Genomic DNA, 24,633 nt, shown 5'->3' on the forward strand with positions numbered 1-24,633 from the left:
CGATAAATTATAATTTCGAATTACAGTCACAAAATATTGTTTAAACTGGCTCGATCATATCAATTATTGAGAAATTGCATTTAAAATAAAGCGTTTTATTTACGAAAGGTTTCAGTACGCTGTAAAAAATATCAAGTTCTAAAATATGATTTGGTTCTAATACATTTGTATAGTATTAGTATTGTTTTTTATTAAAATTAAGCGGGGGTCTAATGCATATGTACAAAAAACTATTATTACTTCAAAAAAAATTATGAAGAGTAAAATACCTTGTGTTTCAATTGTAGTTTGGTTAAGTATATTGTATATATTTTAAATTTAATTTATAAATAAATGCATATAAAAAACTCATATGTTATTCTACAATTTAAAAGAGGTATTTTACTCTTTGATAGATACGAGATTAAATTGTAAAATATTCAATTACAAATAATGATTGTAAAACCAGTTTTAACATTTATTACTTTTCATGTTTCAGAACGAAGCAAACCATTCACGGAGTAGATCGAACGATTCGACGTCTGCATTAAAACCTTTTTGCTGTAAGTAAAAGTTTATTTTTTTTTATTTTTATCATTTATATATATAAGTTAAGATACTTACAAGACTTTTATAATGTAGCGTTTGCTTGATAATAATAAAAGTGTATGTAAACTACAGTCTTTATCGAGATGGTTAAAATATTTTTAAATAAACATATTAAAATATACATATTATTTAATTTTTCAAATATAAGTCTTATCTTGGATAATAAATGTTTGAAACTCAGACACAGTGCCATTAACCTAATATTAAATATTTTAGAGGCCTTTACAGTACAAAAACAAGTTAAGAATAGGATTCATGAACATAGTAATTGCCATGACGTTTCAACGTACCTAAGCATCACGCAATACTGACTCTACCATAAAATTCAAGTTATAGCAATATTTTTTATTGAAGAATATTACATTGCCCTTTTACTTAGAACCGCATTTACATTACCGACACTTACACAGCAATGTATAATAAAACTATGTTATGACAGTTCGATGTGTATGAAAAGTGTATGATGTATCGAAGTCCAAGGTCCATTGAGTGGTTATTTCAGGTCGTGGAAACTTTTTATGTAGAAGATTTGTATTAATTGCGTTATCAGTTATAATAAAAATATTTTATTATTATAAAATAATATAAGGTAATGAAAATAATAAAATCCTCGTGTTATGTTTGTGTTTCACATAAAGTCAGAGCTAGACATGCGACGCAGAGTATAGAAATAGAATTGTAAATAAGAGAAGTAACAAATACATGAAGGTTATAAAAATATGCCTCTATTCCGTTTTAATTGGAACAGCGTGGTGGAATATGTACCAAACCTTCTCCTCAAAAGGAGAGGAGTTTCCCACCAGGGAGAGGAGGCCTTAGTAAAGCAGTGGGAAATTTACAGGCTGTTGTTATAGACTTTTTCTCTTTGCCTCATGCTACAACATCAGTAATATTATTATAAGAATATTAAAATATTCTTCTAATAAATCCATTACTGATTATATCTATAAATCAACAACAATAAATATGACAAAATACTTAGCAGATTACCGATTCCATTGTTAATAGCAATTTTTCGGCTGACAATGAATTTTGAAACGGTCAAAGTACAATGCTCACAGCTCTGTTGTAATAAAAATAGTTGAAGTAATAATATAATTACTCGACTTTTATAAAATATGCCAAGAAAACATTTTTATGCATAAAAAAAAACTGTTACACAATAATTTTGAATTAGGTATTGGAACAACATTTTGAAATAAAAAATAATTTACTCGATAAAGTAAATAAGGCATTCATAATATGATATTATTTATTTATAACAGGAAAAACAATAATAAATTTTTTTTAAAACGTGACATAGGTTATAGAAATATGAACACAAATTTCAAGTGAATGTTCGTTTTTTAAATCAATTCATTAACCTTAGAAACCGTAACAAAATAAAATTTTTTTCAATTATGGTCACAAGTGATATTAAAATCGTTACATTATTAATTTTAAATGGCGTCGAAGAATTAAATTTCGAATTCCAACGAGGCATCTTGTCTTGTTAGTGCTAAATAATATTTAACACTCTTAAGTAATGATATTTATATGAGCAGATCTTAAAAACCTTTTAGGTTATAAAGAGTAAAATATGAAATCGGTAAGTCAGCTTAACCCAAAATATTCTTTGCGTAATATTCAATGTTAAGTATTCTGACCCTTTATCAGCTAATTAAATGTGTGCCCTCAAAATTACTGCACTTAAATTGATTTTTACATGTTTCTCTATAAAATTAAGTAAAGCTCAAATACATTACATTTTTATGTATTTTGGATTAAATTCCTTAGTTTCCTTCCTGAAAGCCGATTTAATGCATCGATCATTATTACTGCTGATGCTGTAATCTAACTTTAGAGAGTTTTTAAAAAATCATATATTTTTTGTGCTAAATCAATTTGAAATATACGGGCATTGAATTTAAGTAACCTAGCATTAAACAATAAACAAATGTTTAACAGTGGGATTAATTATTGTTAATGCTATTAAAATAATATATAAACTATTTGTGTGTTTATAAAAACTAAATGAAAGTAAATGGTAATATTAAAACAATAAATTAAAGGAATTAATTTAGTACTGCTATAGTTTCATTACAAAATATCTACACGTGTGTTTCACCCACGCATAAACATAACTTAGAAAGTCATTGTTTATATAAATATACATACATACATATATATACAATTGCATATATATAGTTATTAATTAGTAAGAAAATTTGTATTGCAATAATGCTATTTTCTATATGTAGTTTATATTTACATAAAATATGTGATATTGTTTTGTTTTGGTGAATACATTATACATATGTATATTCGATGCACTATGAGTAGGTACATATAAGTACTAAGAATTTTTAATTCATCATTTCATACGAGAAATTTAAAAATAAAGTACATTTTCAACCAATCTTCTCTTTGTACTGGCTCACCTGACATTTATTAAAATACTTAAACGTTCGTAAAATCCATTTATTATTTCATCCGCTAGTGATAAGGTATAATTATAAGTGAACTTATAATTTCGTTAATATTCTATGTAAGTTGTGTATCCAGTATTGAGACCACCCTGTTAATAATTAGCTGTGATTGCGAGCACGCAGCCGAGGTGTTTGTGCGCAGGCGCAGGCGACACGAAGACCCCTCGATAAAATCTCGATTTGTATAATTTCGCTAATTTTATACTTTCACGAACACGTTTTGGTGTTTTAATTTTTTATTCAAATTTAAACACCATTAAACTGTAAACGATTTTTGATACGTTATTATTGATACTTCTTTATGTCAATATACATTTAAATTAGCGAAAATTTCTAATAAATGCGTTTTTTTTATATATCTTACTATTCCAATAATGATTTATTTAAGTATCTTATCGAAAATACTAATAAATGGAGCTTGGAATACATATATTAAATTGACAATAAAATTACATAAATGATAAGAATTTGGATTTTAATAGCAGTCAGTATTTTAGTTTGTAGAGAAAGTATCATATTTCATAATTTTAGTATTTTTAATAATATTTTCTCTAATTAATCTATTCATACATGAGGACTAAACTTGTTTACCAGTTTGTATATAATTTGGAATATCGTAACATATAAAAAACACATCCAAGGATAAAACGAAATATATAATTGAAAAGACGAAATACGAATGCCACAACATAATTCCTATACAATAAATTAGCGAATGGATAAAACAGGTGGACTATCCAGTTGTCGGGCATGTTTTTGCTACTTTCCTTGTTTTTATAGACTGCATGTCACTGCGCAGGCGCACCTACTTATTATGTGTGTCAGTTAACGCGTGGATGTGAAGTCTAATATCGTGCGCAGGAGCGGGAGCGGGATGACGTTGCTTGCTGAATGACGATAGAAAAATCTTTGTTGGAAAATATACAGTTTGAATTCTTGAAAATATGTAAAATTTCTATAGAATAACTGCTTATATAAGACAATTTTAAAGCAGATTCATTTATGTAAATTTCTAAGTAAATTGCATGTTCAAAAAGATACATATGAATAATTTTTGTATCAATAGCGACTCTATAGCTTCTTTAATTGATATTACAATAACAAGAAATAAAATTATTTCAAAGTGGAGTCGGAGGGCTTCGATGTCACTTTCGTTATTTCTTTTTTTTTAGTGTCGAAAGTTAATGTAACAATAATTTTAATAATATAATATAATCAATATTACACGTAATCATGGAAAATTACAAACATCGTTTTTCACCATACCGACGCTCTATGTTAATGTGTGATAACACTTCATAATTAAACACGTGGTCGTAAAATTGTTTATAAAAAACTTTAAAATTCTAAAAAGTTTTTATATAAGTAATATTTTTTTTAAATTAAATTGAAAATTATAAATCTTTGTTTTAATACACAAAATTACGATTAGACGGAAATCGATTTACGAAATTTCAAAAACTTAGTATTGTTTTGTTTTACATTATAACAATAAACTAAAATACATTTAAGTAATTATTTATCTATGTACATATATTATGTTTAAACACGTGTAACTAGTAGCTCTAAACAGTAGCTACTCTGTAAGAACAAATTCGAAATTCAAATATTTAACATTTATAATAACTTATTTTATTTAAAGGATATACATAACATATTAGCGTATTACAGTAAGTCATTCTTCAAAAATCTTAAACTTAGATACGAACAGAGTTCTTAGAGAGAACACACCGCAAGTCGTAGTAGAGACAATAAATTAACATTAAAAAGAATATGAATTTAAAAATGGAATGTAGCTGATATATTGTATTAAGTCTACTCCACAGATAATCGTTGACGGTGTTATACGCCTAAAAATTAATTTCATTAATAAAAACATTTTTCGTGCTCTACTATTATTTAAAAATAATATAAAATAAATTTAAACACTATTTTTAAATACATATATGAATACAAGTATACATATAAAATTTCTTAATTGGGCTGTATAGTTTAAAACGTTTGCGTATATTTTTACGTCACCTACGGGTCAAGATGCAAAGTTCCGTTAGTGCACGGGCACGGGTTGGCACGTGGAGGGACATGTGCGGGCGCAGGTGGTGAGCCGGGTGTGCCACCAACTGCGCTACAGCTTTCCAACTTAACCTGATGGCTCTCCCACTTTTTTATTTGCTTATTTTTATGGAATAGTAGGCAAAAAAGAACTGTCAAAATAATCAAATTACAAGTATCTTTTGGTTATTAAGGGGTACAGACAATTTGTTGGACTTTCAAAAATGGAATAATTGATTGTAATTGGAATTATTAAGAAAATTTTGTTTTAATTGTAGTTTACTTTGAATTCTATTTTTAAAAACACTTCTCGTGTCTTTTTTAGAGTTTGCATGTAAACATTTGAAATGAATGTGTTATGAGAGTCAGCAGCGGCTAAATAACGATAAAAGTAATATAAGCACATAGATAAAAGTACAGAGATCAAGATATACGTTTCATTAATTAAAGATATTTATCCAAAAGACGATGTCTGGGCCGTACTTTAAATACAAAAGATAAGTCGGTTGTGTAACTTTTGTATAACTTTAATATTGCTTTATCAACACAATGCATCAAGGAATTCGTCTGTACACATAAGTTCACATTGTGTACGCCCATCTTTACTATTATGTTTCATAAACGTCACAAAAGTATTTTATTTGAACAATGAATCGGGCAATGTGTGTTCGAAACAGTGTAACATTGATCGTCCATAAATTTAAAAATCCCTGTTGCTAGACCGTAAAGTTTAAAATTAGTTAAAATATTAACACGTTATTTAACACCAAAGTTTGAAGAACATTTAACACTTACATCTGTAAAGTCGTTTGTACTCGCCGGATTGTTTGTTTACGACGGTATTTGGGAATTGATGTTAGGACAAGTTACGAGTATCTACTCGATTTATCGGTATATTTCAATAATTTTCCATATATGTATATGTTTTCGATTCTTAGTCAGCAACACTCGTCATGTCAAGATAAAAGAGCTTGTCGATAAACAAATATTTCCGAGTAGTGATGTTTCTCGGAAATATCGATTATTTATTAATGTATTTGTAATCAATCGATTTTTATTTGTGTGTTGTTGCTAACGAATAGTCCATATCAATAACAAACTATATACAAACGAAGTCGTCATTGTATTTCGAGAATTTAATAACGAAGAAAGTCCTTAAATAGAAATGTTTCCCAAGAATAAAAAAGCTTATTCAATTAAAAGAAAATATTAATAAATCGTTTAGAGTTTCTCTCAGCGTTTACCGTGGGAATGAGACACAATGGGAAGATCTCGTGTCTCCTGGTGCTCGCTTCAAGAAATCGTGAGACCCGTGGGATTAGCGCTGGTGTTTAAATAGGAGCAATCGACGTACCATTGGTACTGACTCAAATTAGTATTACATTCGTGACTTCATGGATCACGTGACTACTATATGTACGCGCTTAAATGAAATTCAGCCGGTGTAAAGCCGACAAACGGCTTGTCACCGTTTCTATGACGTGATATCTTGTTAGCCCGATTGTGTGCCGTGTATAAACGATTATTTGCTTTCGATTCTACGACACTGCGTTCGAAATATAGAAAATTTTCGTTCTCTATTTAATTGCAAACATGCAAATATATTTTAATGATACTCCTTGTATTGTACTGAACGTTTTGTATTAATAAAAAAAATAAAAATCATCATCGACAGAATTTCATCGCCCTAATCCAATTTTGATACCATAATTGTTTAGTGGTGCATTGATTATGTAAAAAATGGTTAAATTAACATACGCTGGTGACTACTGACCTAAAGGTGGCAAATTTGCCTACTACTTATCGATTATTATTATGAAAAAGGTAATGTGATAACTCAGTCTACCTTATACGTTTCTATAACAAAAACGCTAAACCGATATTGATGAAATTAATTGATAAAGATGAAATAAACAACAGAGTACAAAATATAGTACTAATTCGATACCCAGATTAAATGCTAGTTGCTAATAAAAAAAAACTTTTTATAATTCTACTTATATGATTATAATGTAAATATATATACTATTACAGCATTGTCATCTCTGACGTAGATGATAAAACCACTTAATCATGCGTAGTCGGTTTAAAGTTTTTTCTATATCATTCGATCCTTGATTGTTGTCGAGTAAAACATATTTCGCTAAGTATAACAAATTACAAGTGTTTGTCTACATATCTGCCCACATCCAATGTACATACATTAGCATTATAACCAGTGTAGATGCGACCGTGAACTTCGTGGTGTGAACGAACTCATTTAGGAGTCAAAATGGTCGGCTAGGACGTGACTTCTTCGCGTGTAGTTGGCAATATTTTCTCGCCTAGCAAATCGTATATCGGTTCTTCGACAGCGACCGTACTTCAGCCCCGACCAGCTGGTCACGATGTTTTGACAGCGGCGAACGAATGTCGCACTCGAAACTCGGAATCGAAACGTTTGTATTTGGATATCGATTATTTGTATTCGATTAAAATTTGCTAATTGACTTTTTTAATAGAAGCCTAACAAAGACGATTATTATTTTCTAGAATAAAATTCTTCGTTCTTATACTACAAATAATTAGGCTTATTATATTTAAAGCTTATATATTTCAGTATCCTGACATATCATAAAAGAGTTTTATATACGTAAGTCCGTTATATCATCAGTAATTTGAATTAGATTGTAAGAAAATGAAATCCCATAATGACAGTTGTATTTTTATGCAATTATATTTAATATTATATTAGCTAACCTACATTTGTAATTCGAATATAAATCAATTCTAAACATTTCAACGTTGACAACCAAAAGGACATTAAATTATATTCGAAAATCGAATGTTGTGCCTCGAACATTTCCCATAGGATTGCAAAACTAGCATCTATAAGATATAGACCATTCGCGGGTACATTTGACCGCGTTCACACGCTCTCGGGAAGATTACGGCCGTTGGTTTCAAGCCGGCTGATTGATCGTCCGAATGCACGTTCCTCGGCGAACGAATGAACGAATGAAGGGATTATGTATTCTTTATTCAAACGTTTCATTTGTCTGTGCCATAAACAAAGACCTGCCACAGACTATTATGACTTTTTTAAGATTAAAATTAATTGTGAATGAATTGCGTCTGATAGTTTCTCAAAGAAAAATACGTAATAAGTACATAACATAACACAAATAAGTAAAGTAATAATGAACTTGTTCTTGACTAATAAAATTCCTTTCTATGACTGATATTGTATTACATAATATAATATAAATATAATTTACTCTGCTTGCGAGTAGGTGCGTGTTCTTTCAAAGATATCAGAGACCGTAGGTGTGAAGACGATTTTCAATTAGATATGTTTGATTGATAAAAGTAATTAGTGTTTCGTATTGTGACCTCCTCGCCCGTATATTGAGCAACAGCATGACGAGTATAAAAACTTAGTAGAGAAGGTTCAAGACCTTGATTTGCATTAAATTGAATGTAAGTAATGTGTTCGTTGCGATTTCAAAACAAAAATCAATTATTGTAATATCAATTAAAAGTTAAGTATATAATATTATGGCTTTTGGTATTAATTTTTATACTTTCATATCGTAAAAGTAGTATAGATACTGTTAAGTAATTATTTACGGACTCGTTTTAAATTACACAGAATATATTGGTATACAATTTTTAAATTTGGAATAATGAATTGTTTATGAAAAAATAAAACAAAGTATGTATATTTTTTTCGAATAATTTTAGTAAGGAATAAGCGCTTTGTTTCTAATTATGCTATTTATTTATTTTTATTGAAATAAAAAAAAAATTCTACACGCACATAAAGGAAAACAAAATACGTATAAAATTTAAAGAAAAAAAAACGGTATTTACCATTCGTCATATGAGTCGTCGATGACGTTAAATGTATGGCCTATGAACTTTTAAGAATCTAACAGCATCACGATTGACAAATATATTGTTTATCTTAAAATATCATTCGACCAGGATAGAAGCATAATCCTTCTAGATAGTTCCGTAACTGGTAGAGATAAATACACGCTCAGAATGCAAGGGTCACATCCGTGTACTTTATGAAAACTTCGGCTTTGAATTGCGGATATAGTATTGTTACAGTTACTATGCAAATTGGCACGGAGTCCATTATATATGCAACTGGAATATTAAGCGTGCTGGCATCCGTATGCCCTACCAGAGCGATAAATATCTAACTACTATTTTATGGCCTCGGCCTTATCGAACCCACTGTCCCAGTAGTGGGATATGAACAATAAAATAACTATATCTGTAACAGACTCTAAATGTGTTGTCGTTATGACCAAGGAGGTATTAGTTCACATTTTACAATTCTTACCTTAATTTTTTATGCGAATTTACTGAACTACTAGACATAACATCATCCAGTCCTAAGTTTTATGTTTGCAAAGACATTATGTCTATTTTTAATTACTAGGTCTCGTGTCACTGTGTGTCACACACACACATTCATTATAATAATTACGATTAGGTAAAACAGAAGCACACACAAGCAAACTACGACTTAATTTATTGTGAACGGGAAAGACATAAATCAGTTACTGTTTAACCTGTTAAATATATTTTTAAACTAGAACCAGATTGTAAATAAAATCTGAGTGGGTTGTAATTATAATCACAAAGGATGTAAAAATTTGAACTTATGGCTGACAAACTCATTGACAACTATTACTTTTTCTTAGACATATATTTAAATAAATAAATATCGGACAACATCACATACATTACTCTGATCCCAATGTAAGTAGCTTAAGCACTTGAGTTACGGAAAATCAGAAGTGACGACGGTACCACAACACCCAGATCCAAGAAAACATAACTTTTTCTACATCGACTCGGCCGGGGATCGAACCCGGATGAAAACCAGTGTACATACTACTCGACCACTGAGGTATTTTATTACTTTGCCTTAATATTCAGAAATGAAAATACACATCTTTCAAATTTTCAAGCAGCATATTAAATGTTCCAGCGTCCGTATCCCGGCCGTGACAATAAACATTGGGTCATAGCTTTTCTTGCTCAATGCGGAATGGAACCTCTGTTTCTAGTTTCATTCGTTGTTTGTGTCTTCATTACGCACATACTTCTACTACTAGTATTTAATACATGGTAATAGTTGTAAATGATTCGTATCTATGACGTTTATGTTTGTATATTTTGCTGTACAATTGTATAAATGAAATATTTAACGATGATATTATGACAGACCAGTATTTTTATGGGATTGCCGAAGCTATATTTTGTTTCGTTGCTATTTTGAACGCACAGATGTTTATTTTGATTTTTGATTTGTAAAGACGCACAGACCGGTTGGGCAGGATCGACAAGTTAGGTCAAGGTCGGGTCTGTATGCTATTGTGAGTATGTGATTATAGTATTTATTTTCATTTGTAGACAATGTAGATTACATTCGTATTCGTCACTTATGTGGCCATAAAATATGAGGTTATCACTCGGAATTTTTTTTAACTTGGCATAGTTTTCGTAAGGAACGCATATGTTATTTGTGGCATTATTATATTCGGCAAAAACTTAATGTTTAAGAAAAATATAACAATTCTTCGATTACAATAGGTTATTGTAAAATTGTTGCGTTCAAACTTTAAGCACCTGCGTGTTATTCAAGCGTTATGTAATACATAAATCACATTTAGCTACGTAAACCTTAAAAAAAATAAGGCATAAAAGTAGTAGGAATATATAAACCCGTGAAAGTAAATAAATCCGTTCTATATCTGTCTATATCTTAATCACGAGTCGTCCTCGCTACGGAACGTGCCACGCTGTTCTCAAACGAGACGTGAGGTTATTTGTCCTACGGTGTCACAAATCGCGCTAACGATTCCTTCTAAGCATTCGTATATAAGGACAATTTACTCTTAATAACCAGCCAGTTTATAAAGGCCTACGTCTTAAGTAAATTCGATTCTAATTATACCGAGAGTAATGCATGTAAGTGGGATAAATAAATCCCATATCTTAATCACGGGTGGACGTCGGCGCAACGGGAACGTGCCGCGTTGTAACTCGTACGAGACGTGTCGGCATTCGGTGAGCCGTCTTTGAAACGCGTTAACGGATTGTCCTTACTCCTTTGTATCTATATATGGAAAACGGCCATTAGCGAAGCTTTGACGAGTTGAAATTTTAAGGTTCACAATTAATACTTTGTCCTTTAATTTTTTAAAGAAATGTTTTGTTGACGCTACACTATATGAAGTTGTTCGGAGTTTAAACAGTGTTAACAATTGAATTATTTATACAGGGGTTTAAATAAAATAATTATTGTTACCATCAATCGAATATCATGCTCTTAAATTTTTTATTAGGGGAGTCTGTAGTTTGACGTATTACGCTATGTATTCATCAATGGAAGCGATATCCAACAATTTTACGTGTATATAGAGAATAAAAAAATAATTATCGTATATATACTAACGATCTGTCTGGGTGCAATTTATTAAAAAAAAAATCGTATAATAGTATGACTTGTTAAAAATTGAATTTGATCATTAGTTCCGACGATTATACCCTATATACAAACATAAATTTATTCTCGTTATAATATTATTATAGAAGAACTTATCAAAACAACAGTTATTATTTATTTCGAGTTCGCGACCCAGAAGTGTGAACACGTGAGAACCTGCCGCCAGTGAGCATGGACAAAGAACCGTCGATAATTTTGTTCCTGGAATCACCTACCGACTCATTTGACTAAAGGCTACCTAATAGCTACTGTTGGACGGTAATTTACGTTGTAAAGAGCCTAATAGACCATGTTTTATTATTGATAATATATTTTTAAGTATACGTACTTATAACAAAATTGAATTTTAATTTTCTTACGCATAATTTTGCTATTTGTTTTTAACCGATAATAAGAAAGTTCAATATACGAAACTTTAATTTTAATCAGTTAAAATTTGATCTAATATATCTACACCAAATTTTATGAAATTTGTTATAAAGAAAACTTGAACTTCAAGGAAGAACAAGGCTTTTTATAACTAAAACCTGAAACCGCAGTTGGTAACTATAGTAATAGATTTGCCTTATTTTCTCGCCTTAATGTTTATTGAAAAAATCTTTACGTAATTTTCATTAAGGTTTCCTATAACAGTAACGAATGCTAACATTTATTACGAGACAGCATTTGACATAAATATTAGATAAATGTAAAACCGCTTCGACTAATATTAGATTATTTGCTTACTTTGTAATAAATTACCGACGAGGACCCTTGGGCTATTCGAGGCGAGGATGCCTTCGGGCCGAGTGGACTTTCTTCATGAGCCTGATAAACCGTAATAGCCGACAATTAGCCGATGTCTAATGATCGAAACTTCGCTTTTCGAAGTAATAATCTCTTTGCCGCTAGTTAGTCGTTTCAAATGTGTCTTCTAAATTGATACTTCGTAGTATCTATTAACATTTTCATTTACAAATGTAACTTGGACGGATGATTATTCATTTGCTCTGATACTTTGCTTACGGCTCAAATCTTTAACAATTTTACATTGTTATTTATTGATAGGATTTTTAATCACAATTGCGCTTATAAACTAATTGAATCTTTGCGAGAAACATACATCATTAGATATTTTGATTTATTAAAATTCAAAAATTTGGAATTGTCTTTTTTTAACTACACTTTATAAAACTATATTAAGTGAAGCTAGGTTATGTTATACATATTTATAAGCATATTGGTTGTTGCATATATAAATTCGTCTTATGTAAAACCTTATTCAATTCTTGCGAAGTTTGGACGGCTTGCTAGTATATTTATGTATAAAAATGGTTTAGTTTTGACAATTTAAATTGAAAATATGTATTAAAAAAATATTATCAGAACAAGTGATTCACCTTTATGCTGTATTTTTTTTCTTGTTTTTATTTATTTATACTTTATACTCCGTATAACTGATAGAAGAGTCCTTAATACGTAATAATTAAAGTTTTTATAAGGACCTTCTCATGCCTACATGCTATAAAACCGTAATAAAACTATTCACTTTCGAGATAGTTTGCACAGAATAAATATGGCTAAATGAATCCGAGTTATGGAACTAAAATACGTTTATGAGCCATTTCTCATTTCCCTTATGACGTTATAATATAAGAGATATTATAATGTTGATCTTTAACATAAAATACCCAATAAATGGGTGATAATTACATACAGAATTTACGCCCGGGGCTCAATTGAAGTCTTCATTAGCCGCACGAATCATTTTTTATGATCGTTAAAACAAGAGTTAAAATGCAAAGAAACGTACTTTACATCTATTTATATATTCCACTGGGGTTATTTACTCATTATATATTCATTACCTGTGGTCATGATATTTTTAACACATTTGAGACAGCAAAATGGGTCATTAGCTCGTATATAAACGCGTCGGTAATCAAATCTTCTTGATGATTTGATAATTTGCCTAGTTAATTCGAAATTTGATTAATTTTAATATATGATACATGCTTACAGACTGATTACTATGCGATATAGAGCCAAGATGGCTCATCAGTATTGTGTCGAATGCGTGAATGTTAACCTAAAATGTTAAACCACCGAAAAGCTAAACGGAGTAATCTCAGCAGTGAAACTTATAGATATTATCATGCGTCATTTCAAATAGAATCTAGTTCTTCGGCTTTTGTGTCATGATAAAATAAAAAAATAATAATTGTACTTGTTCGTTTTTCAAAAAAAAAAATGCTAAACGAATGTTTATAAAATATTCATTAATAATTCAAACATTCATTTTAATCTAAACTGTTTTAAGCGTGTAATGTAATGTCATCTCAGACGTCACATAACGTTTCGATTGATGTCCATCACTGCAGTTGTCTTGGATATTATTTATCTTATTTTGTTCGTGTGATTTTCGTTAATCAGTGCTCGTTTCACACAACCACAAGATTGAAGAAGTGTGTGTGAATCGTGATGGTACACGACGTTGGGTATCGAAATTAAAATTCGAATTTTTATCTTTTTTCAAATTTATTTCTTATTAACAAGAAATTTTGCAGATAAAACATGTCTGAAATAATAAAGATAAATTACATGTGATGATTATTTGTATTTCTTGTAATAATAACGAAATTTTTAAATTATAGAAGGATAAGTTTCGAAAAACGCGGTATGGGTAATAATACGAATATGTGTAAAGTTAGAAATCGCTCTTCTTCGCTGATTATGTATTAATTTTGATGATTGTTTTTTGACGTGGAACATCTATTGGTGCACGATTCTGTTTTCGTACATAGGCACTTAAACTTAGTTGCAATGTATTACTATATTAATAAGAAAAATATGTTATTTTGATTAATCAAACCCTACATTATTATTTATATCTCTCTATAGTCATTTACTACTTTTATTATACTATAATATCCATTGCGATATTTTACATCTGTCAGGCGTCCCGTAATTATTAAATGATAATGCAAATGTCGAATATAATCAGCTTGTATCACAGGTTAAAGCTTACTAAGAATAAGCATAGTATTATCATGAAGTATTGTGTTATGAAGCATATTAAAATGAGCATTATATTTTTACAAGCGGGATAAGTTTGTACGTTAAATGTTTCGTTCCCAAATGCCCCGTGTGGGCAGTAATTGCTCGCGCTCACGGCTTTTTATTTGATTGACCTGACCTTTGATACGGGCGAGAAAATTGATAGCAACACTCGATCGTTAATTTTGAAGCATTCTCTTTTTTTATTAATTCGTCATCGTCACTCTACGTGTATCAAACACAACCCACTCTCCATCTTTTATTAGATTTTATTATATTTGATTTTATTGGAAAAGATCAGAAAAATATTTCTTTTGTTATGATTTTTTTTGTTCGTTTTTCATATTCGAGTCATCAAAATGGTGAAAAACAAACAAAAACAAAAATCTAGAATAAAACTTAAAGAATCTTTTTTTTTTAATTTTATCCTTACGATAAATATAATAGTTTGAATATTATTTGAATCGTTAAACACAAATAAACTACGTACATAAAGATTACTATAAACATAGGAGATTAAATCACCCGCGTAAACTACATAGGAGACACGTTCAGAAATCAATAAATAAGCCAATCTTATCCTTCAGTATGAGCCTTCGCGATAATTTTAATTGCTTGACACACTGTCACATAATCCCCGTTGTAATAGCGCTGCGGTATCCTGTCAGGAAATCTGTCATTAGTTTTCCAACGAGTCCGATGATAGCAATGCGGTTCGGAAATGAGTTCTAGAAGCAGTCGGACTGGTGTGAAATAATACTATCCTGGGGCCCGGCTTCCGAACGGATGCGGGCTTTCTTAGCCTGTGTTCCATTATCAGTAATTACGGGTATTGATAACGGGTCCGTAATGATAAGGAAACTTGTAGCTGTGTTTTAGCCTGCTGTTTTAGTAATGCAATTGGAAATATCGTGTTTTCTACTTACACTTCCTTACAAAATGCTAATGACTCCTTTATATATTAATACAATTTGTCTAAATGAAGATAAATTTGCAAACTAACATTATGAACGAGAAAGTAGTTCTAGTTTTAGTTTAAACTTTAAATATACAAAATACGAATAAATAATAAAATTATGACGGTATTCTCTTGATGCATTAAACCGGAATAGTTGAAGACATTAAGTAACAGTACATGTTTAGTTGAAACAGGAATACATCATTTTGATGTGCTGTAGAGAATCCGTAATGCGGTATTTGACCATGATTCTCACGCCTTACAACAATTAACGGCTGCGAAACACCATACAATAAACACCTTTATGACATTCACAATAGAATTCAAAATTGTCGTTAAATATGATTTTGGGAATGTATTTTTCAAAATCTAAATGTGTTCAAATTCATTGTAACTCTTAATGCACGATGCTCCGTATGCTTTATTACTGTAATTTTTATTACTGTTTGTATTGCTCTTCTTTAACTCGGTTTTAATTTTGATAATCTGTGCATTTAAACAAAATATAATGTAATTTTTTATTCGTTTCAAATTGTTGATGTGAACTGTCACTTCGTAGTTGCGTTTATAATTACGTATATATTTTTTAATTTATTTTAACGAAGGCGTTTTATTTGCGGTATGTTATGGTAAATATAAATTAAAAATATGTTTTTATTAAAAATCCGTTTGTGATTAAAATAAAATTACTGAGCAAATTTATAAAATTATAACGTAAAAATCTGGTTTTCTCACAGCACACAAAAAAATTTGCTCAGCTTAGAATAGCAAAAGCTATTCAAGCTCAGGTTAATTAATTTGTGATGGTTGTCAGAACGTGACATTCATTTTGTATTATATATATCTATAGTCGATGACTATTAAAAGTGTTAAATAATATTTTAAGACGGCACGTGGGTGGTAACAGAATATATGTAGGTGGAGGGCGTACGAAACTGTCACAAATAAACTGACCGTCGCTTTGTTAAAACAAAGTTGCTTCATATCTCGACTAAAATTATAAACGCAAATATCATTCCCTTCATTTGTTTGTACATCACGACTTACTTTTATCATCACTAAACCGATCGTAATGATATTTGACCTAGAAACTAGACATGCATTTAAGTTACGGGATTTACAGAGATACGGGTAAAATAAATTTGACGCGATTCGAGATTACTATCTAGTTAGTATTATAGATAAGAGTCGAAACATTCATACAAGTAACAAATTACAACTAATTTAATATGAATATACGTTTAGTAAGATGAATTTGAAGTAATATAAATACATGTAAAAGTGCCCAAAGATATTATTTTATTTTCAAGTCCTGGTATGATAACGCATAATCACCAATTAAATTCCTAATCACCTATTATATTACTTGGTGGTAGGGCTTTGTGCAAGCCCGTCTGGGTAGGTACCACCAACTCATAAGATATTCTACCGCTAAACAATAGTACGCAGTATTGTTGTGTTCCGGTTTGAAGGGTGAGTGAGCCAGTGTAAATACAGGCACAAGGGACATAGCATCTTAGTTCCCAAGGTTGTTGGCGCATTGACGATGTAAGGAATAGTTAATATTTCTTACAGTGTCATTGTCTATGGGTGATGGTGACCACTTACTATCAGGTAGCCTATATGCTCTTCCGCCAACCTATTCCTTAAAAAAAATATCACCTATATATTAGGAAGTTTTCAGTGACATTTATACGTATAGAATAATTATATTATTATATATAAAACTATTATGTTATAAATTTTCTGAGAATTTTTGAATTAACCTGTATCAATTTTTATTGTTAATTAATATTTATGTTTCATTGAATCAATTTACAAATAATAAATCATTGAGATGATTAACCGTTTTATCAACGTTAACTTAATTGATAAATCAGGCGATTGTTATCGATTTAATAACTTAAAGAGCTCCCCGGGTCTTGCACAAATGATTTATGAAAACTGCAAGTTACAAGCCATAAATGTTGTTTTAACTCGTATGAATTTAGGTTCAGTATATTAAACTGTATTTGGTTACATATTTGATATTAAATCGAATATAAAAAATCTTAGACATGTTCTGAAATCCTTTCATTAAATTATGTCATTATATGTCACTTATTGACATTAAAGTGACGTATGTCAAATCGATATGAACAAATCGATAAAAAATCGTATTTTCTAAATTCAAAAAAAATCGATGTGTCAGATATCGATTTTTTTGACAAATATATGTATGTAGCAAAAAAAGACATTTGATTCAATATCATTCATACTTTCCGTTATTTTCTTAACCTTTTTAATGAGTAATTATAATGCAAAAACAACTATTATGATTAAAAAAGGATTAATTAAAAAAACACTTCGTATTTATTATCTACAGATAAATTTAAACCGAAATAAGTAATACACGTTAAAAGGTAAACATGACAATCACCCCCATTGATGATATGAAGCGATAAGTCGTTTTTGCGCCGCGATGCGGGCTCCTAAACATACTCGTTTGGCGTCCGGGAGGGAAACGAACTTGAATAACCTGCCGCGACAGCCGGTGAGTAATTCCTCTGCGTCGGCGAGACTGATGTCTGTATGTTTCACGAATTTTGTTACAGTATTTTCGGTGACAACCATAAATAACCCGGTTTAATTGCGAAGTTTGTAAATAAGCACGTCCCAGCATCTTGATTTCGCGTATTTTGCATTGCGTTTGCTGCGATCTTATCTAAGATTAATATACGCGAATAAATTATGTGAAGCATATGTTCCCATGGGATAAATTTCTTTTAGCTTAAAAAGGCATTAACATGTCACTTCCGCTGTATAATTCTTAATGCATTTTTTATCTTAAACAAAGAGTTAATAACGTTTGCATAAAAGCTTTTGAATGTAATTAATTACGGACTTATTTATAAAGTTAATTTAGTCAAATAAAGTTTTCTTTTTTTCTCTCCGTAACGATTTAACACTCGAGTAAAGAAGATAGAAGCGATCATTCTCTAAAAAGTATTTATTAAATTTATTTTTAATTACTCCTCAAAAATATAAACCTAAAATTTATTAATCGTTTACAATAATATGCATATTCAAGAGTGTGAATAAATTAAATGAATATCTTAGTCGTTTATGTATGATTTTTAATCTTCAATATTAATTGTCAGTCTATGTAAGCTATAAAATATTTTTTATCTGTGTGTCGATGTAAGACGTCGATTTTCTATTTGTGTGTGTGATTGTCTTCGTAGTTTATTTATATTATAAGATAATATAACACACATGTACAACTGATGCTTTTTTGTTTTCAGATCCTTGTTAATGGTGTACTGATGAAGTCTGCTTGTTTTTATGTACGTATTAATAAAATATTAGCGGCGAATTCTATATTTTATATGATTTTATGAAATATATTGTAATAAAGTTGTTGTTGTTGCTTTCTAGTATATTAGTGTAAGATTGTTAGGATTTTTATAACTTTTTTAAAGATAACAATTAAGTACTATATCTTGCTTTATATTTTATTTATAATGCTTTGAAATAATAATAATTAGTAGTACATTATAACAAAAAAAGATTTATTTTCTATTTTAATTTATCTCATGAACAAAATTACAATTTATAAAACAGTAGGTTCATATTAAATAAAATAATAAATTAATTTAAAAGATAGACAGTCAAATCAATATAAAATAATCTAGAGTCATAAAATAAATAACATACATAAAATTAGAAATATATAACCTAAATGACAGAATTTGTCAAATAAAACAAACTTATTATTTTTATTACTTGTATAAATAAATCAGATAAAATGATAATATCTGTAAAAACCGTTCACTGTAATAAATATATCAACAATATACATTTTTCTCGATTCAATTGGATGAACTGGTTTTTATAGAGGTCAGAACAAAGTTTATTGTCACTTTTTAAAAAAACAAAAAAAAAATATTAAAAAAATGCTTGTCAAGTTTATTAATCACTAATTTGATAAGCTTCTGTCCGCTACTATTTGTATGTGATTTGTTGGTTTCTGAACGTATTGAAGCTACGAGGAAAATCATTTATTTATTAAACTATTAACAGCATTTATATGCAAATATCTTCTAGGTATATTAAATTCTTTGCATGCTAATAACATGAAAGTAGCATCATAGTCTACAAAATGTATGTAATTCATTGTTTAATTTCTACAATTCCAAATTCGAATTGTGGTTCATAAAAGTCAAAATCAAAAAGTATAAATGCTTGTAAAGTTGTGTTTAACAAAACAGATACAGTGAGCTAAGTGATATACGAAAACATAAAAGCTCAGTGACAAGTGAAACGGTTTGTCTGCGTTCAGGAACAAGGATTTATTAGTATCGATTTTTATGTCAATCGAATTATTGATACAGTATAAAATAATTGTTCTATTATTTTTTTTAATGGCAACATATTTTTCTCATTCTGCCATTCTATATTTAAATTGATCACTTCTAACTAACTATCTAAAGATAAATTTGAATGTTTTTTTTTAATTTAATTATTTATCGTCATCAGGCCCAAAAACAGGCGAACTATTTTTAAGAGATATGATTAACAAAATTCGAATTTATAAAAAAAAAAATTAAAAATAAAATAAACCAAGCAATGTAATTGACCAAATTAACTACAACGATATGAAGTGGGTTCAAATCTGACGAAAACAAATTAGGCATTAATTTTTTTTAAACCACTCGTATCTTTTCTCGCTTGGATTTTAGATCTGTGGTGTATATTTTTTGCACGAATAACCGCCGATGCAGTTTAATACATATCTCAATCAATATCGGACTATCAACTAATCCGTATTATGTCATCGACATAGTGAAGCGGGCATTGCCGTGTGGTATATGAATATTCAAACCCGTTCTGACTGTTGTCTCGGCTGCAACCTTTGGACACACGGACAGATGGGCGCGGAATAAATAGAAATACGAGAAATTATGTATTTAAAGAAAGTCTAAGATGACGCACATATAATAGCTCAGATAACAAAATGCTTGGAAAATATCAGATCTCTTCAAACAAACATATGTAACATATGAGCTGTATCAATATGTTACCTTTTTAAGTATTTTTTTTGTTTATTGCTATGGACTAATCTAGCTAGTTTTTTAAGCCTAAATAGCCTTATACCACGCACTAGCACTTGTGTTGTGGAAATCAGAAGTAACGACGGTACCACAAACACCCAGACCCAAGACAACATAGAAAACTAATGGTAATCTACAACGACTCGGCCGGGAATCGAACCCGGGACCTCAGAGTGGCGTACCCATGAAAACCGGTGTACACACCACTCGACCGTGGAGGTCGTCAAATGATTTGCCTGTTACACTGAAACACAACAATTCTGAGTACTGCGGTTGGCTGTAGAATATCTGTAGTGGCTGGTACCAGGCTTGCACCAAGTAAAGTTCCGTCGTATAGCTATTAACATAATATTTTGTGAAAGGTTCAAGCAGTTCCCGTTCATGATTTATGAGTTTACATATTCTAAGACAGTTGCACTTGTTATTTAATTTGAATTTGTGTTACTGTTAAATGATTTCCACAGCGCGATCACGATTTTATGATCTTAAGACTTGTTGATTTAGAATTATACACGTTCGCTTATGTACAAATTGTTCAATGTTATTTTGACAGGGATTCATTTGCATAAACAAAATCGAAAAGTATACAGACTCCTTGCTCACAACTAGACACTTCTGGTTTTGATTTAATTGTACCGATTTTGTTTTTCAGAGTCTCACGACTAAAATTACTTTATGGGTATGTTGCTATCTCTTTCTTATGTGTAACGTTGAATCTTTATTTTAATTGGTAATAAGAGTCATCACTGGTTCATAGATATAGAAACTGTGATATTATTTTTTTCTTATCACATTATGCTTAGCGGTAGAAAGATCAGTATTACCTACCCAGGTAGACTTGCACAAAGCTCTACCACTAATTATCTTTAGTAGTCATAATAGATGTAGTTTAATACTTGAAGTAATTTATACTACTGTAAAATTACTTTAATAATCATCATAAATCATTCATAAATTATAACTAATTTTTCAGTTGGATACAATGAAAAAATAAATTAAGAGTATTTAAAAGATAGAATACATTAGAAACGTTATGAACAAAGATCAAGCAAGTGGAGCCGCGAGTATGTTACTTTTTTATGTAAATTGATAAAAAAACAGACAATGAAATGAAACACTATACATAGATATCGTAGGCTGTCTATGAAGAGACCTCGATCAAATGCCATGACGAGCAAAAATATATTGTTCGATAATCATTCGTAATTCGTAAGCCGTTTTTATTCGTGTTAACAAACTGTTGCAAATAAGTTTTAAGTAATTGTGATGATGTGTTTTATAAAACAAAAAAATATGTAGTATACACGTATAATATTTATGTAGTGTTCCATATTTGAATACTTGCCTAAAAGTAATACGAATACATAGATTAATTCGCCACGAAGGCGCGACCCACCATGTAAAATTAAAATCGATGTTTATTAGTAGGAGTGACGTTCATACATACATGATGCGCTTGTGTGCGTGTGACTTAGAATAGTCAGCAGAATAATCATTTAAATCATGTATATTTTTTAATTAAAATATATTTAATTTATCGTGTAGGTTTCACGAGGTATAGATAGTGTGTATGTATAAATTGTGTGTATAATATCTTTGTAATTAAATTTCGGTTTTGGATGACAAAAGAATAGCGCGAGGTATGTTTCAAGGTAGTCCACGAACTAAACAAGAAAAAAAGAGACTTAATAATCTGCAAAGCAAGAAAAAATAACCACTTTCATTGAATGAAATATATACATAGTCAGAAAAATGTAAGAATTATTCATCAGTTTAAAAAGTCCATTAGAAAATTGTATATCTATAGCAAATCCGGTGTTCTAAATGAAATGATTTTATAATATTGTATTTGTCCGTGAATAATCGTGAGACATGCAACTGAATAGGTTTTTAATGTGTCAGCGCTGCTCCAAGTCATGTGGGTGGCGGTAATTGGTGTAAGGTCGTTACTCGGAAACCTCCGTATCTTTCATAAATATAGTGGTGACGACTTGATGAAATCTTAAATTGTATATTGGGACTTTATTTCTTAAAGATCATTTATTATTTATTATAATGAGCTATGAAATGAAAGGGCATATGGTAATAAGTAGTAATCATTAAGTATACAATATCCAAAAATATATAAATCGAGGTTCCGCCATTTTGTTTTGGAGAAATATACTTTTTAAAATAAGAATTTAAGATTAGAATTTTTAAATTATAATTATGATACGTAATAACTATGATACGTTTGTATTGACATGATTATTATCAGTCCAGTGATAAAGGGCTTAAGTCCATACTCAGTTATAATGATTACTAAATAAAAAACGACGAATTCAATCGAACTAAGTCTGTGGTAATATTTTTCAATCAAGAATCGTAACTCGCAGGTGGACGACAAACAAACATAAAACAGAATTACGATGGCAAAGTCATTTAGGGTTGCCAGATACCAATTATATCGGACTATGTTGAAATTTTGGCATTTCTTGTTATATTGCGCTACTAGCAAAAGGTAAACTTCCAAATAATTTACATTATATAAAATTCATATGTTTTTTCTTTTCTTTTTATTACAGAAATGTCGTGTATGATCTTATAACGTGTAATTATATAGAGGCTCAATGCTTATAATAAAATTACAAATTACGTCTTAAAAAAAATATTTATTTAATAAAAAGGCAAACAAAGAAGGCTTACTCAAAGTAGAGTATAGCGACTTGTTATAATGTTAATGGGTATTTTTTTTCAAATTTCACTCTGGCAACCCTACAAGCAACCGCACTCATTGGGCCAAACAATTTATACCCTTAATGCTATCGTTCAGACATATCCTATAATTTGAGGATTTGATCGGTTAAGCTTTCTTAGCGTTATATACGATATTGCTACTGTTTATTAAATGGGATTCAGTATCGTAAATTAGATGATTTCAAGAGATATGGCAACATTTTATTTTATGTATCGAGAAACATTCGAATTGACGTCGATTTAAAAATCATGTATCTAAGTAAACACGATAGATCGTTTTAAAGAAAATGCTTACAATATTATATTATTGTAATATAAGTGTCCCAATCGTATAACTGAAGTTGTCATCCAAAAATTAAATTAGCAATTGTAATTATTTCGTTTATCTGTTACTTTAAATTAAAAAAAAAATTCAACAGTTCTCTAGAATAAACTTATTTACGTCAGGTTATTTCAAACCGTATTTGTCATCACTAATTGACCATAAACAAGCCGTGAAGTCGCTGCTTTAATATAATTCAGTCATTTAAAAACAGTTACATTACATTTGACATACTGTAAATCCATTTACATTAAATTAACGATTCCAAGTACACAGTGCACCCAAATTATAACACACTGATTGATTCTAACAGAATTAATTCGATTCGCCGTAAAATATATGTAAGAAGCAGGTGGCGCGGGGGCGTGGCCTACCAGGGAAATGCTGATTTATACTCTGTGCCGTAACATGCCTGCGAACATGAATATTAATGTTTCAGCTGCACCGGACTAACACGTGCGAACGAGTTAGCGCTTAAAATCTGTGGGGTCATTTGTTTCAAGTGAAAATAACGTGTCTGTACTTTATTGAAACCTTATTTACCTTTTAATATATAATAAATACAATATTCTATAACAGTTTATAACATATTTTCCTTAAACTATTAAGGTATGATAATGTACTTTAGGTTTTAAGAGGTTAGTTTTTATTTATTGTACCTAAAGTACTTACATACCGTATATTTGGGATATTCAAGTTCTGTGGTCAAACAACCTTCTTTTTTAATATGTTAATTTCTTTCATAAAATAATTTATTAAATGTCAACAGAAATGTCAAATTGACATTACATTGCCGGTATAATTATTTCAATTAAACAAAACCTGAGGTAAATAAACTTAGGGTACATTGTTGTTATTTACCTAAAAATCTA

At 30.0% G+C, this 24,633-nt stretch overlaps 1 long non-coding RNA gene across 1 annotated transcript in view; it reads left to right on the forward strand.

The window, feature by feature from the left end:
* LOC124531343 overlaps nt 1–19,009 on the forward strand; it is a 35,080-nt gene extending 16,071 nt beyond the window's left edge. The window contains exons 2-3 of the long non-coding RNA XR_006966512.1: nt 479–542; nt 18,895–19,009. This is a non-coding gene — a long non-coding RNA (uncharacterized LOC124531343). The remainder of the gene's footprint in view (nt 1–478; nt 543–18,894) is intronic.
* Nucleotides 19,010–24,633: the final 5,624 nt, after the last annotated feature.

The sequence above is a fragment of the Vanessa cardui genome, chromosome 7 (genome assembly GCF_905220365.1).
Source record: "Vanessa cardui chromosome 7, ilVanCard2.1, whole genome shotgun sequence".
NCBI lineage: Eukaryota > Metazoa > Arthropoda > Insecta > Lepidoptera > Nymphalidae > Vanessa > Vanessa cardui.